The sequence below is a fragment of the Notolabrus celidotus genome, chromosome 21, assembly GCF_009762535.1.
Source record: "Notolabrus celidotus isolate fNotCel1 chromosome 21, fNotCel1.pri, whole genome shotgun sequence".
Lineage (NCBI taxonomy): Eukaryota > Metazoa > Chordata > Actinopteri > Labriformes > Labridae > Notolabrus > Notolabrus celidotus.
The window spans coordinates 21,615,172-21,630,792 of NC_048292.1; positions in this window are offsets into that span (position 1 = coordinate 21,615,172).

Here is a 15,621-nt window from a genome sequence, read left to right on the forward strand (position 1 = left end):
AGAGGGAGGGAGAGAGAGAGAGAGACAGAGAGAGAGAGAGATGGGTGGCCCACAGGAATAGTTTTGGGTGCCCACATGTTTGCAAAACTATGCAGCAGAAGTATTTGATGCTACACAGACTTCATAACATTCTCTCTAAAACATGATGTTGTGCTTTTTAAAATGGACATGTAAAGCAGAACTATAAAGAGATCCAGATGATCTGTACTTTAAAGTCACTAACCATATACCTTTCTGGAGTCCCTGAGCTCCCTTGTCTCGTAGGTTCCTCTAGATCTCTGCTGCTGTGGACGTGCCAGACTCCAGCTGCTACAACTACTACTATCCGTCTCACCACTATCATCTCTCTCTCTCTTCATCTCCCTCTATCCCTCTCTCCAACACAGTCTCAGCAGATTGTGTGTCAAACATGAGTCTGGTCCTGCTGGAGGTTTCTGCCTGTTAAAGGAAGTTTGTCCTTGCCACTGTAACTTGCTAAATACTGCTAAAGTGCTCTGCTCATGGTGGATTAAGATGAGATCAGACTGAGTCCTGTCTGTAAGATGGGACTGGATCTGATATAATAGAGCATAGAGTACGGTCTAGACCTGCTCTGTTTGGAAAGAGTCTGAGGAGAACGTTTGTTGGGATTTGGGGCTATATAAATAAAGATTGATTGATACTTTGATCCCAAGCTTTTTTAATCTGACTGCATTGGCTTCACTTTTGTACCAGGATGATACGTCCACTTCTTAAATCTTAAAATGCATCCAAACAAGAGCACTTAGCAGATTATGAGCAAGAAGTAAAGCAGGGGTGTTTTTAAGATATCAAACTGATGATGTTAGGGGGGGGAGGGAAAAGAAATGTGTCCATTTCTGCAGTTTTGAAATGAATAAATAGACCAGTAGTGAAAAGTTCAGAGTGCAGACGTAGAGAGTAATTTAGAGCATATCTGATCCCAAGAATAATTTGTGGGTAAAACATAATGTCTCTTTGTGGATCTTTGACCTCAGCTCGCTTTTAAAGTTCCTCCAGATAATGTACAACAGAAGAAGGGAGAGCAAGAAAGAAAACCTCTTATCCACCAGATTAATCTGCCCTTAGAACGGACAGAAAACAAACTGAGCACGGAAAGAGAGGATAGACAAAAGTCAACATCCTCTTCCTGACCGGAAGCTGCAGGCTTTAGGAAAATGTGGTCCACATTTTCAAAATACACAAACACAAACAACAGCGGGGACACGCAATGGAAGCTGCCACTCATCTCACCAAGAGGCACAGAAACATCCCTGAATGAGAAGACGAGTCAGAGAACATTTAAACACTCTGAATTAACGCTGTCCATCTGTAACTCTCCTCGTCTCAGTTCCTCTGCATCCTCAACTCCCTTGTGTGATCCTTATTCTCCTCGCTGCTGTCATAACTTCCGGTGCCTTCCTGCTCTTCCTTTGTTCCTCTGTTTCTTCCCTCTCATCCCTCTGTTCCTGCTCTCTATCCCCTTGCTCATGTTCAGACTCGCGTGTCCTGACGTGACCTGGCCAGACACCGCACCACAGACGCTACGCTCACTGTGGTTAGGAGGGTGGTAGGACTGTGAATGTGCGTCTGTTAAGAAAGACAGAGAGAGAGAGGGAGAGAGACAGAGAGAGAGAGAGAGACAGAGATAGAGAGAGAGACAGAGATAGAGAGAGAGAAAGAGAGAGAGAGAGAGAGAGGGGCTGATGGCAGAATGTGTCACCAAGTTGTATAATTAAACGGTGATAAAACGAGGGCAATGACAACATTTTGGGGTTATTTTTACGCCGAAATTTCGACCAAAGACTGCATTGTGTTTGCATTTGTTCACAGTTTGGTTTTGGGGATTTTACAGCTTTGAAACTTTGTTTTGATGTTCTTAGTTACAGAAAGCAGCTGAGTTAAAGGGTTCAATCTAGCACAGCAAAATGCATTCATCTTGCAAAATCTGCGGTGCTCCTGTGGCATCCTTCTTTCAAAGCTGGTCTTTGTCAGAGATGAGCGGCACAAATTTGCTCCAAAATTTGACTCTATAAGCCATCAAGAAAATATCTCATCAAAAGTTAAACAAAACAGCCCAAAAACGCCAAAATATCTTCTTCTTTTTTTATCATCGTGGCCCACCACTGTGGAACACCCTACCTGGAGTACTGAGGGCTGCACAGAGCATAAACTTTTTTTTTTAATATACATTTTTGGACTTTTTTGCCTTTATTAACAGGTCAGCTGAAGAGAGACAGGAAATGTGGGGAGTAGAGAGCGGGGAAGAAATGCAGCAAATGGTCGACCAGCCGGGAGTCGAATCGGCAACCTCCGCGACAAGGACTGTAGCCTCTATACGTGGGGCGCTCAGACCACCAGGCCACCAGTGCCCCATAAACATTTTAAAAAGCAAACTCAAGACCTACCTTTTTAGTCTCGCTTTTAACTGAGCTTTACGATTAGAATGGGGGGTCTTTTTATTTTAATTTCATATATATCTTTTTTCCTAATTTAATTATTCTATTTCCAGATGTTTTTTATGTACAATGTCATTGTATGAAAAGCGCTTTGCAAATAAAGTCTGATTGATGTTTTTAACAGTGCAAGAAGATTCTCCTATTTATTCTGAATTTTCCTGCGATTTCATTGACTCGTAAGACCTCTCTGGCTGAATCGAGTATAATCTCAGGCTCAAAATCCGCCACACAAGAAGAGACGCCTCAACAAGATCAGTGAAATAGTTTCCTGGTTTAAAAGTTCAATAAACAAAATGTCAGCAGCACAGCCTCCGTTATATTCGTGGTCACTAGATTGCATCATCCCATCACTCGGTCCATCTCTCAGAGCGACGTCTTATCTCTGAGTTCAAACCTCGAAGAACGGCCAAACTGATAACGAAGAAGCAGAGGCCAAATGTTGCATCACAACACTTTTCTGATGTCTTGGCCAAAAGGTTGGACTTGAGCTCTCCTCAGAGTCTGCAGCTGTCGTCCAGCTGGCACACGTGTTGAGCTCCTGAGAGAGGAAATAATGAAGGATGCAGAGTTCAGGTGGCGTCGGTCTGTTTTCAGCATTTAGAGGAAATTCAGGAGAAGTAGAATTCAATCTTAAAAGCACACAGAGCTAACTAACAACTGAAGCATTGCTTAGTTTACTTTGAATTTGCCTCTTGCCTTCACTGCTTCTGCGTCTGAGGCCTTGATTTCCAAAGGGTGCATGAATATCAAAATATAATAAGGATATTGCACCTCCACGCTCTGCTTCTTTTTGGGACACTTTCAGGCCAAACTCAACAATCCTATAATGCAACAGGCAGATTGCCATGAGCGCAATTACACTCTCAAGAGAACGCGGTAAGCTAAATTTCTGACAGAACAAGCTCGTTTAAGCAGCGAGATTGCCTCGTCAAAGCTCTCCCTGGCTCTGTCCTCAAGGTTAGTTGAGGTGAGTGCGCGTCTGTGTATCTGTGTGCCCGCTTTCTGCTGAGTCAGAGACCAGGAGAGTTTTGTTTGCTCGGCTCTGCCAACATGTCCGCCCTGACCTCTCAGAGGGGACATGAGAAGAGTCTTTGAGTCTCCGTCAGAGCGGCCAGCTGAGCAAGCTCTGCCACACCGCACCGAGGAGTCTGCAGCATCCACCGGCTCCACACGCCAAACCGGCCACGCTGGCAGAATAACCCTGAGTGGAAAAAAACTCTGACACTGCGCCCAGCTGGATGGATAAGGAGGGAAAGAGAGGCAGGAAGGGAGGGAGAGAAAGGCAGTGGGAACACTCCCAGGGACTGGCAGTGATGGGGGACATAGTTTCTGTCTGCACAGTTTATCAGGTGAAGCTGCACATAATGGGCTCATCTCCGCAGATTTGAATCGTCGTGTCAGCAGTTCTTAAAGAAATGAGATCGGACTCTCCACAACAGAACCGTGACGGAAACTGAAAACTATCCAGAGACTGAACACTAAGCTGAAAAACAGACTCCAATAAAACTTCCTTTATGCAGCTGCATTATTCTGTTAGTCAATCAGACTTCGTCTATAAAGCACTTTTCATACAATAGTATTGTAACACAAAGCGCTGCACATAAAAATAATAATGAAAGTATAAAATAGAATAAATTAAATACAAAAAAGACCCACCTGCCCTACAGTCCATATGTAAGGTGATAAATAAATTATATAAAATTAAAAATATAATAATAATTAAATAAATGATATTAATGTACATACATGATATAAAATAAATAAATAAATAAATTAAAGAATACAAAATTATAACAATAAGTTGCTGACAAACGGGGGAAACACTGTTATGATATCTTAATGAGGAAATTAAGATGTTAAACCTCAAGATAAGAAAATAAACTCACCAAAATAAATAAAATTATCCAGTTATAAAAAACTAAAAGATTAAACCAGTACAAGAAACTGAGATGCTCAAGAATAAAAAATAAAAATTCTAAGAATAAGAATAAGGTCTAATTTATAATTAAATAAATAATGAAAATAGTCCACAATAAATTAAAAAAGAAATACAAATAAAAAGTTACTGAATAAATAATATATGTGTCTATAATTCAGAATACGACTTTTAAAATTGACTTAAATGTGAACTACATAATAAATAAATAAATAAATAAATAAATAAATAAATAAAGATAGAATAAGACTTGGCTTACAGCGAGACTAAAAGGTAGGTCATGATCCCCTCCGACAGCACTGTATGCAACAATTATAGATGGTGTTATTGTGAGATGAATTGAAAGCTTTGTGTGATTTTGGGGTGAAATTATGTTTCTCTAAAGGTTGCATGGTAGGATTAGTGAGCCTGGACACGCCTGTTGCACCCCCCACACTGCAGATTTCACCCTTAACTCGAAGCCCGTCCCTTTGATTGGAGCACTGTAGTAAAACTTTTTGCACTTCTGAAGATCTTGCATTGATTTTCCTTCACTAACTCATGCATTAATGCAAACCCCCTTATGTATGTATACCTATTAACCTTCTTCTCTTGTTATTTGTCATTCTGTCTGAGTGTTTTGCTCCGCTCGGTTATTTATGTATTGTATAAGGTGAATGCAGCTGAATGCTGGGCTGCAGCTGAAGGTAAATCCTTCCTTAGAGATAATATAAAAATATCGTATCTCATATCCAACACAAGGTCAGGTTTTGGTGTCAGTGTGGTACAATGCTGCACAGAAAAGGAGAGAAACACGAGAAATCTATAATTTTCCTGCAGAATCTGAGGCACAATTTAAAGCACGATAATAAAAGGTAGAAGAAAAGGCATCCTGACCGTCAGTCTCTGGTGTGTGAGAAACTTTAAAACTACTAGATCCTGCATTGCCACTGATGCAACCATTAGCATCTTTTGGTTTAGAATTTCGCAGCCTGCCTCATAGAAGCCTGAGGTTTTAAAATTACCAAATGTGACATCATCAGGGTCATTCAACGGACATTTCACAGCTCGGGTCAGGTAGTTCCCGCCTGTGATGCCCTATAGTTTTAGTGCTTCTATCTTCAGCCCTCCTTAGACTCATACTGGCTCAATCACCACATTTAAAGCCCTTGGAGATGAAGCTTGAGCAAGTAAATGTGCAGCAGTGATATCAAAGCTGAGATTCCTGTTCATCCTCTCATATCTAAATGAATGGTTCTTTAAGGCTGCGTGGGAGTGCTGGATTATGTTTGTTCCACATTTGGATTTCACAAACTGAAGCCCAGCTCACTCAGGAACAGTGATACCTGGGGACATGAAGTGAATTGTGATGTTAGTAGAAGATATCTGTTATTTTAATCCCATTGGAATCTACGTCTATTAATTATGAGGTAATTTTCTCCAGCAAACAACCTTCAATATTGCATCACAGATGTCATCTGAAAGTAGTAATCCTGTGCAAGTGAGCATCCCGACAGAAGCCCTAAGCAGACACGCATTGTATTAAATTGAATTTCCAATGATAATGAGATAATTTCAGATGTTTTCTTGACATCTTAACATCAGACGATCATAACTTTTATCCCCAGTGATATTCCAGAGCAGGAAGAGAGAGAGAGAGAGAGAGAGAGAGAGAGAGAGAGAGAGAGAGAGAGAGAGAGAGAGAGAGAGAGAGAGAGAGAGAGAGAGAGAGAGAGAGAGAGAGAGAGAGAGAGATGATAGGGGTGAGACAGATAGTAGTATAGTTGTTGCAGCAGCTGGAGTCTGGCACGTCCACAGCAGCAGAGATCCAGAGCAACCTACGGGACAAGGGAGCTCAGGGACTCCAGAAAGGTCTATGGTTAGTAACTTTAATGGATCTTTTAGCATGCAGAGCAATCTTTAGAAAGTTACAGTAGCAAGGACAAACCTCCTTTAACAGGCAGAAACCTCAAGCAGGACCAGACTCATGTTAGACACACATCTGCCTCTGAAAAAAAAGTCTAGCTCTCAAGAAAACAACTGTAATTAACTACCAATCACTGGGAAAGCAGCGCTTTATCTCAGAATAACAAGATAAATCAGCAAGATCGTGAGAGAGTACCATGAAATGATTCTTCTCACTCACATGAGCTGCTGCAATCACCCGAGTCATGCGCAAATTGAGCTAAAGGAACATCAAGACTACTGTAATAACATCACTGATGAGAAAAGTTGAAGAGTTTCCTTTTTTAGGTAAAAGCAAGGGATAAACTCTGAATGATGTGAAACATGCAGGAAATCTCTAACCACAGTACAGAAAGATGTGTCACACTGGATACTGAAAACGTTATAACCGGCTTGTAAAAAATCCCTCCAATAGTTACCAGAATACCAGAAAAAGATGCCATAAATGGGAGGGTTTATTCCACGACTCCACCAAAAAGAAAGAGCGATCAGAGAGACTGGAGGAAGAGGAGGCAGAGGGAGGAAGAGTGGAAAATCCCTCCTAGTTGTTGGGTTTAGTGTCCCAGTAGCTGATGTAGAGCGGGCGAGCGAAAATGTTCCTCCAGCAGCCGTTTAACGAGACACGACTCAGCCTCCTCCTCTTAATTAAAGCCATGATTCACTTCTCTTACGCCACGCAGTCTACTGTACATCTGGCTGCTTAAACACACACAATTCACACACACCATGCACTGTTTTGGTTTGAGTGCCTCACCATGCCCGCTTACTTTCCCTAATTTTTAATCAATGACTTTCACACACTGATAAGAATCCCAGCCACACAAACACACTTGTTGCTTTGCTCTCTGGAGGCACATGTGTCACACTCTGGGCCTGCCTGCTCCAACATCCTGCACTTACACACACTCACACACACACACACACACACACACACACACACACACACACACACACACACACACACACAAACACACACACACACACACACTCCCCTGGCTCCTTGCACTCCAGAGGTAAACACTGACTGTAAGATCTGCTGTGTGAGCCGTTCTGTCACTGCCTAAAAATGCCCCGTGCTCCCCACCTCTTCGTCCTTCTTTAATGCCCAAATGTGGCTAACACGCGGCGTTAATGCTCCCGGCTCCCCACTCGAGGCTAAAACCTAACAACCAGATCAATATTTATCGGCAGAGGCGGTGGGATTACATGCACGTCCCTGGCTGCGTGCTGCTGCTCATGGCCTTGCAGACGAGCGGGGGCAGCCGTGCATAATGACCACAGGGAACAACACAACTCCTGCAGTACACTCATCAACATGTCCGCACTGAATGCACAAACATAAACACACACAGGGGTGCAGCCAGAGAACTCCAACATCCAAAGACAACATACAATACCCCTGAGCCATATGCAACATTGTTATCAATGGGGTATGGAGGCTCTGAAGAGAAGGATGTAAATATCAGTTGAGATTAAACTCAATATTTGTGTGGTAATCATCTGTCTTCCTGAACTGGCAGCAATGTGCAATTTCTGTGCAGCTATGCAGCTCTGATAGTCTGTTCTTGCCTTGACTCGTCACAAGTGTGTTTAAATTAGTGCATCATCAGCTGATCATAAAAATCCTTTTGTTATTGTGAACTTAGAATGATCCTAGAAGCAGCTCCTCTTACACGGAGGCCGTTATCTTGCACAGCTATGTTCCTAAAGAAGCACAGAATGGACAAACTAGTAACATGCATGTTTTTGTATCTAGTGAGTTTCAGCCAAAGACTGTATAAATAATGGACATAGTGACAATCACCTATCTGTTCCTGAGCGCTTTTTTGTAGCCAATTGTCGACGGCAGCCATATTGGAAATGCTGAACTCAACCAAACATAGTGTGAGGTAAAGAGGCGGGGTTTGAGCCTCCTAGCCAACAGCTATGTGTCCCCGCCTGTCTGTCAAGTCAGTCATGTCCTTATTTGGGCAAAAACTTGTAATCTAAATATCTTCTGAACCGTCGCGTTCCTAATTTCATTGTATGCAAGTCACGCAATGACAATAAAGGCATTCTACTCTAGAAAAAAAAAATCACCCACCGTACAGTGTGTGTCGATAGAGAAATTAGCTACGTAGACCGAAGCTGTTTTTTGAACCAGGCTGTAAACATGTTTATTTCTGCTGCAAAGATTGTTTTCTTTGAAATGGTGTGTATGTGGTTTCTGGTGTTTCTGCAGCGTGGCACGCACAGTTTGGAAGAAGAATAAGAAGAGAGTGGTAGTTGTTGACACATCTTTGATGGTTAAAAGTTTGACAAATATCATGCATCATAGTAGCTTCTTGTCCTCGAAGGCCATCGTCACTTCACCGACAGGAAGGGTGAGCAAGGTAATGTTACAGCCTAGAATCTGTCCACTAGATATCACTAAATATTCCCTTTTCTACACACTGCACCTTCAGTAGTTTATACTGTTTTCTTGTAAACGCATGATTTTGATCCAATGAGGGAGAAAAGTGTTAAAAAGTAGCACTGCCAGCCCAGTCCAACTTGTTTTGTATCCTGCATGCTTTGCACAGCGCTGCAGTTGCTGGTGCACCATTTTCTGGCTGAAATACCTAAACACAATAAAACACCTCTCCCTGAGCTTCATGTACTGGTAAACTGGTCTCACTGGTGTTTACTTTTTAGATCATACAAAGCTACTACAAGGGTGCATTAAACACCTTTTTTTGCAGTTACTAATATGCAATGTGTGGCATGTGGAGAATTTTGTAATTTCTGTCCAAAAGTACAAAAATATTTTGTGTGTGGGAAGAATTTTCTTGGTTGTAAGGAGACAGAAAAAGGCCACCTCTCTGCAGCATTAAAGATCTGTTCATTCCTGCTCAGGACAAATATCTTTATAATAATAAAATATGTTAATGAGACATTTAAAACTGCTCACAGCGTTTTTACCAAACAGCACTCGAACAGGAGAAAGCAATATATTTGTCAAGGATGCATACATAAAGGCTGCATAATGATTTTTATGTTTTGCAACATCAGAATTAATGATTTGTTTCTTCTTTATCTTAAATGTTGGATTCCCTTTAGTAAATAAAAACCATATCAAAGGTAATCTTTATGATTGTCGAAGAAAATTACTTCCAAAAATGCCAGAGGCCAAATTTGACTTTCACAGTAATCACACAGAAACACAGAGGAGAGGAAAATCCCTGCATCCACTTTGTTTGGAGACTCCATTAAACACTGGCCTGTTTCCTTCCAGTAGCAGACACACAACCCCCCCACCACACACACACACACACACACACACACACACACACACACATACACACACAAGTACACACACACACACACGCACACACACACGCACACACACACGCACACACATAGACAAACCACAGACAGGCCAGATGTCAGTGGAACATGGAAGTCTAACAGATGGAAGCCATGTTTCAGTTTACTGCTCTACAAGGTTTCAACCCGCCTGCACACAAATGTACTCACTCACACTCACACTCTCTCACACTCACACACAGTTAAAACCAGCTGCATGAAAATGAGGAATGGTTCTATAAATATGTAAAACTGCAACTTCATGATCATACACAAAGTTGATAAGGTTTTTTTCCAGCTGTATCCAGCCCTTGCCTCGGGACACAGAGACGAATACACACCGTCAAAACACACATTATCCTGATCATCCTGAGACTCATTTTACGACGTGTCTGGCAGATGTTGAGGCGTAGACACCGCTGCTGATGCTGACATTTCCTATCATTAACGTCCCCGCCTCTGATTCATAAGAAGACACACTAAGTGATCCTCCGAGATCGAGAGAAAAGCCCCCAAACATCTGGAGAGACGATCAGACGTCTGAGGCACCGCACACTGCACCTTTCACCCGTCTGTGTCCCAGCACGAGGACACACACATCATGAGAACACTTTAATGACACTATTTAACATAATATGGTCACAATCATAGCCCTCTTTTGGTTTTGGAGGATCACACACGCAGCAGCAGCAGCAGAGTCCTGTTTGCCAGACAGACGGTGGTTTTCAGGAGGAGAGAGGGCGGGGGTGACGACAGTTTTCCCATGTGCAGCTCTGCCGGTATGTGTCTGCTGTGTGTGTGTGTGTGTGTAAGTGTGAGTTTCATGTGTGTGACTCCCTGCAGACAGGGAGGCCTTGCTGATGACGCATAGCTTAAGTTATAAGGGATGCAAAGCTGAAGGCGGACAGGTCTGCAGGAGAACCAGCACACTCAGACTACAAAGGGCAGATGAGTCTGTGTATTGTTTCCTCTCAGAAGCAGCTTGTTTATTGTTCTGAGCTCTGATGTGTCACTGTCTGTTAATCCCTAAAGGGACATTCGGCTATTTTTACATCTGGAGTGTATTTATTTTGGGTCTGACTGATGAATCGGTAAAATTTGGGATCAGCTCTAGGAGGTTACTTCAGCTGGCAGCTTTGAAATGAGGTGTAATGTCCAGAAGCTTAAAGTGCCTGTTTCACCACTGACAGAATGGTATCGTATTTTAAGTGTCTGATAGCAAAAAGGAAAGCATCTCTGTCCTTTCACCTCCTCTGAAGCCACAAAACTTCAGACTCTCTGCCTTAATTGGTTAACTCATTAGCGTTACAATCCAACTACTGTGTTTAAATGCTTCATTACCAATCCAAAAACTATTTCCTTGAAGACACACTGAGACAAACACACTGAGGCCGCATTAATCCGAAACGTTCCGACTTCTGTAAACTTAAATTAGCCGTTTTGTTCAAGTGGTCTGGGAGCTTTGAAGAGAACAATGCAGCACCTGTTTCTGGTTAAAAAAAGCATCTTCCTCTACAAAAGAAAGTCTCGCTCTGTGAGGATCCTTTCTTTAATGTTGTCAGACACTTAGATTAACTATCTGAGCTCATAAGAGGCAAAAAATAAGCACATTTGTGGACCAAGCAGCCAAATTTCCCCCTCATGTTGTTTTGCCTTTACAGCGTTTGTCTCACAGACAGTTTCTCCTACATGATTTGGCGATTTTAAAATGATAGTTTGATGTTTTCTATGAATTGAGGAAGTCTAAGATAAGATGAACATTGAGTGAAACACAGGATGCATGTCAGCTGTTGAGAAACTGGCTGTAGAAACATCAAGGAAGCGAAGCTCTCAACCGCTGCAGATGAGGTTGGCTCCACCACAAAACTATGCTCAATTGTGAAGTCATTTTTTTGTGTGGTTGTAGTTTTTTCTCATTAGAAGTCTACAGACTCAAACCGCCGCGCTGCAGGAGGAGGAACATGCATGTGCCACGTCTGCAAAAAGTGCCAAAACAAAAGGGCTTCCTGACATCGAAGTAAAGCGCTCAAAATCTAATCTATCTACACCGGATGGAGCATTTAGAGTTGTGAGAGTGCGTTGGTAACCTCCTGCTGAGAGAGGCATGTGGCAAAGGCGAGTCCTTGAAAAGTTTCAGGACCCACAAGTCGTGAAATTTCCCAGGAGATGCAGAGAGTCCGTGTGTAACAAGGGCTTCAGTGGAGGCTCACACAGCCCATTTCACAGCTGCTGATGAAAGTATCTAAAGGAGCATTTCAGAAACGTTTTCTACCTTTGGTCACAAAATATGTAAGAATGGAGCCCAGGTTTGAGTTCCCCTTTAATCTGTAAGCATGAATGAAAACAATGTCCTCACAAGGCTAGAAAAACACTGAAGTGTTTCCAGTGCTTGGCTGATTCGTTCACAGGATCCGTTCAGGTCTCACCGGGGCCGGGGAAGTGTGTGTCAATGTGTGTGTGTGTTAATGTGCCTTCCTTTGTGGCAGCCCTTTCATCGCCTCTCTTAATGAAGTCCAGACGTTGGTGCAGATGGTCATCGGCTCGTTCTAGTAAATGAGGAGATCTCAGCGTCGGCCTCCGGCTGCTGCCTGACCCCGAGTCCAGACGGCGGAGCGGCACAGTCGGCCTGCTCTGAATTACTCAGAGTGAGATTCAGGAAGACGTGTGGAGCACTTAGAGCGAGGAAAAACTGCTCGAGATTAAAGCCAGATTATGAGCTGATTCTGCACACTTTGACGGGACTTTTAGATTTTAGAGACTTTAGTGGTACAGAGGAGTTCAGGTCACAAAGGACAGTGAGCAGATGTTATCCTGTAGTTAAAACATGGGTGTTGACAGTGGAGAAATGCATCGTTATTTCAATGCATATGTGAATAAAGTTCTTGAATCCACGAGTTTTCATCTTGTCACTGTTTTTAAAGCCCTCATGATTCTGCTCAATTAAAATCATTCTTCAAATCTCACTTTTCTTTTCCTTAATGTGGCCCTAATCCTCCGTCTTCATCACTCCAGTCATTAAAGCAGTTGGATCCAGTGTTTTCCTAGAGACAGTTGAGTGTACGTGTGTGGCAGATAATCTGGGTGCACTTGTGCTGGTGTGGCTGTAATGGTGGGACACAGCTGGGATGCAACCCTCCCCCTCTGATGCGGGGATGTTTGATCCAGGATTTAGCAGCAGAGCTGGGCAGGAAAACAGCGGCAGCACTAAGATCACACAAACAGGACGTCCGGCATACACTCACACACACACACACACACACACACACACACACACACACGGGCAGAGGACAATGACCCGGGCTGGGAGCATGAATGCAATAACAAACACAGGGCAGAGCTATCTTATTCCATCTCTCTGGTCATCTCCTCTCCTCTCCAACCTCAGTGTGTGATAACATCAGACAAACACGGCGTGGAACATGAACACAGGCCGACGGAGCTTTGATAACACGATGAGCAGCAAACAGGTTTAATGAAGCCAAAGTTCCTCTGTGCATGTCCAGCACCACAAAAGAGTCAGTGTGGGGAGGGGTCATGCTGATTTTAGAGCAGAAGGAAAGAAAACATTCACCTGGTGTTCACTCACGAATTAGACCGGGAATCAATAGTGTGTGTTTGCTTTGTTTAAATGTCCCGCAGTTATCTCCACTCAGAAAACAAGCCTCATTCAAAGGCCCAAGATCCAACTTCTTTTCAGAATGTCGATTTTTCTCTTGGAATTCTGAGTTCAAAGGCAGATTTCTAGAATCAAAGGCAGGATTCTAGAATCAGAGGGAGAATTCTGTACTAATAGGCAGGATTATAGGATCAAAGGCAGAATTCTAGTAACAATTACAGAATTCTAGTAGAGGCAGGATTCTAGAATCAAAGGCAGAATTCTAGAATCAGAGGCAGAATTCTGTAATCATAGGCAGAATTCTAGAATCAAAGGCAGAATTCTGGAATCAAGGGCAGAATTCTAGTATCAGAGGCAGGATCCTAGAATCAAAGGCAGAATTCTAGAATCAAAGGCAGAATTCTGTAATCATAGGCAGGATTCTAGGATCAAAGGCAGAATTCTCGAATCAAGGGCAGAATTCTAGTATCAGAGGCAGGATTCTAGAATCAAAGGCAGAATCCTAGTATCAGAGGCAGGATTCTAGAATCAAAGGCAGAATTCTGTAATCATAGGCAGGATTCTAGGATGAAAGGCAGAATTCTAGAATCAGAGGGAGGATTCTAGAATCAAGGGCAGAATTCTAGAATCACAGGCAGAATTCTAGAATCAAAGGCAGAATTCTAGTATCAGAAGCAGGGTTCTAGAATCAAAGGCAGAATTCTAGTATCAGAAGCAGGATTCTAGAATCAGAGGCAGAATTCTAGAAGCAGAGGCAGAATTCCAGAATCAAAGGCAGAATTCCAGAATCATAGGCAGAATTCTAGAATCAAAGGCAGAATTCTAGAATCAAAGGCAGAATTTGATCTCAGAATTCTGTCTGCAATTCGAGAATTCTGTCTTTGATCTTGGAAGTCAGACTTTCAGATCAAAGGCAGAATTATTTTAAAAATGGAAGAACTTTAAAAAAAAAACCCTCAGTGGCCTAAACCCTCTTCCATATTAAGGCCATGATTGACAGATGTGTTGACCAATGAGGCTCCTGCAGTGCTATGTGCACCGGATTATCAGAGTAGAGGAGGAACAGTGAGAGGAAACGTAACAAACACTAACACAGGAGTCATTGAACGCACCATAACTATGAATATCTGCTTCAAAACCACACAATAATCTGTGATGCTGAGGACTGGACCCACCTGAGGGGCGCTTTATCTAGAAGTTTAATTTACTGGTAACAGCTATAAATAGATCTAGGAGATCCTAAAACAACTGAATTTTAACGCAGATCTGTAAAAAGTCTGAATTGAAGCTTTGCTGGATATGACTGCAAGAGGACAAGCAAACCACTTTAATAAATGATGGAGTTTAAGTCAACTTTTCTGATGCCTCGTTCTCTGGAGGAGAAAAATATACTTCAACTCTACAGCACTGATCAGATTGCTGAAATACAACATGATCTGTGGGATTCACTTTGTAAGAGTAAAAGCATCCACACTGCTTAGCTCAAGGCTTTAGCTGTAATGTCTCATCGGTTATGATTGTGCAGGGCAGAGTCTGCAGAGCTCCTGGTCCAAACACACCAAACTTTGGAATAACAGCACTTCTGAGTTAAATAATTGCCTTTAATTCATATTGTTTGATCAGAGGGTTTGCTCTTGGAGTTTCAAATCTTTGTCATGCTTTTTTATCAACAGTAAATTTAATTAACTTATTAAAAAGGAGAAATGGCAAACATCCTGCAGCTGGAGCAGAGCAGACATTTCTCTGTCATTCTAAGTTTTCACAGATTGAACAGCTGCTGGAGTTTCCCCCTGCTGAGCAAGTTTACTTTTTTATCTTGTATTAAAATGATTGATTGTGAACATGTAAAGTGCAGCACACTACGATAAAGCAGAATAAAGCCCAGCAGGAGGTCGCTTCACTCACCGCCTCGCACAGAAATTACTTAAGGTTCAAAAGTTTTCTTAGAAGGAAAATGTCAAAGACATGAGTGGAAACTTTAACAGTAAGGCTTGAGGACAGGAGCCCATTTATCCCATTACATGTCCCATGTTTGAGGTCGGTGACCCCGGCCACTCAGCAGTCCCTCTCTGCACCACAGGATCAGTTACAGCTGACACTCCGGACACACACACCGACCAAGGTGAGGAATTTAGAGTTTCCCACAGAAATTCCAGGCAGGAATATTTCATTCTTTCCAAAGACTTTCTAAATGCCTTTCTTTAAACCAGCCTGTAGTCATGGAAATCTCTACCTCACACTCACACACAGAGTAAAAGACTGAATGAGCATGTTGGGGTTTCAAATGGGGTCATTAAGGTCGGCCTCGGGGTGAAAGTGACCGCTGCACAGGCACAAGGGCATGA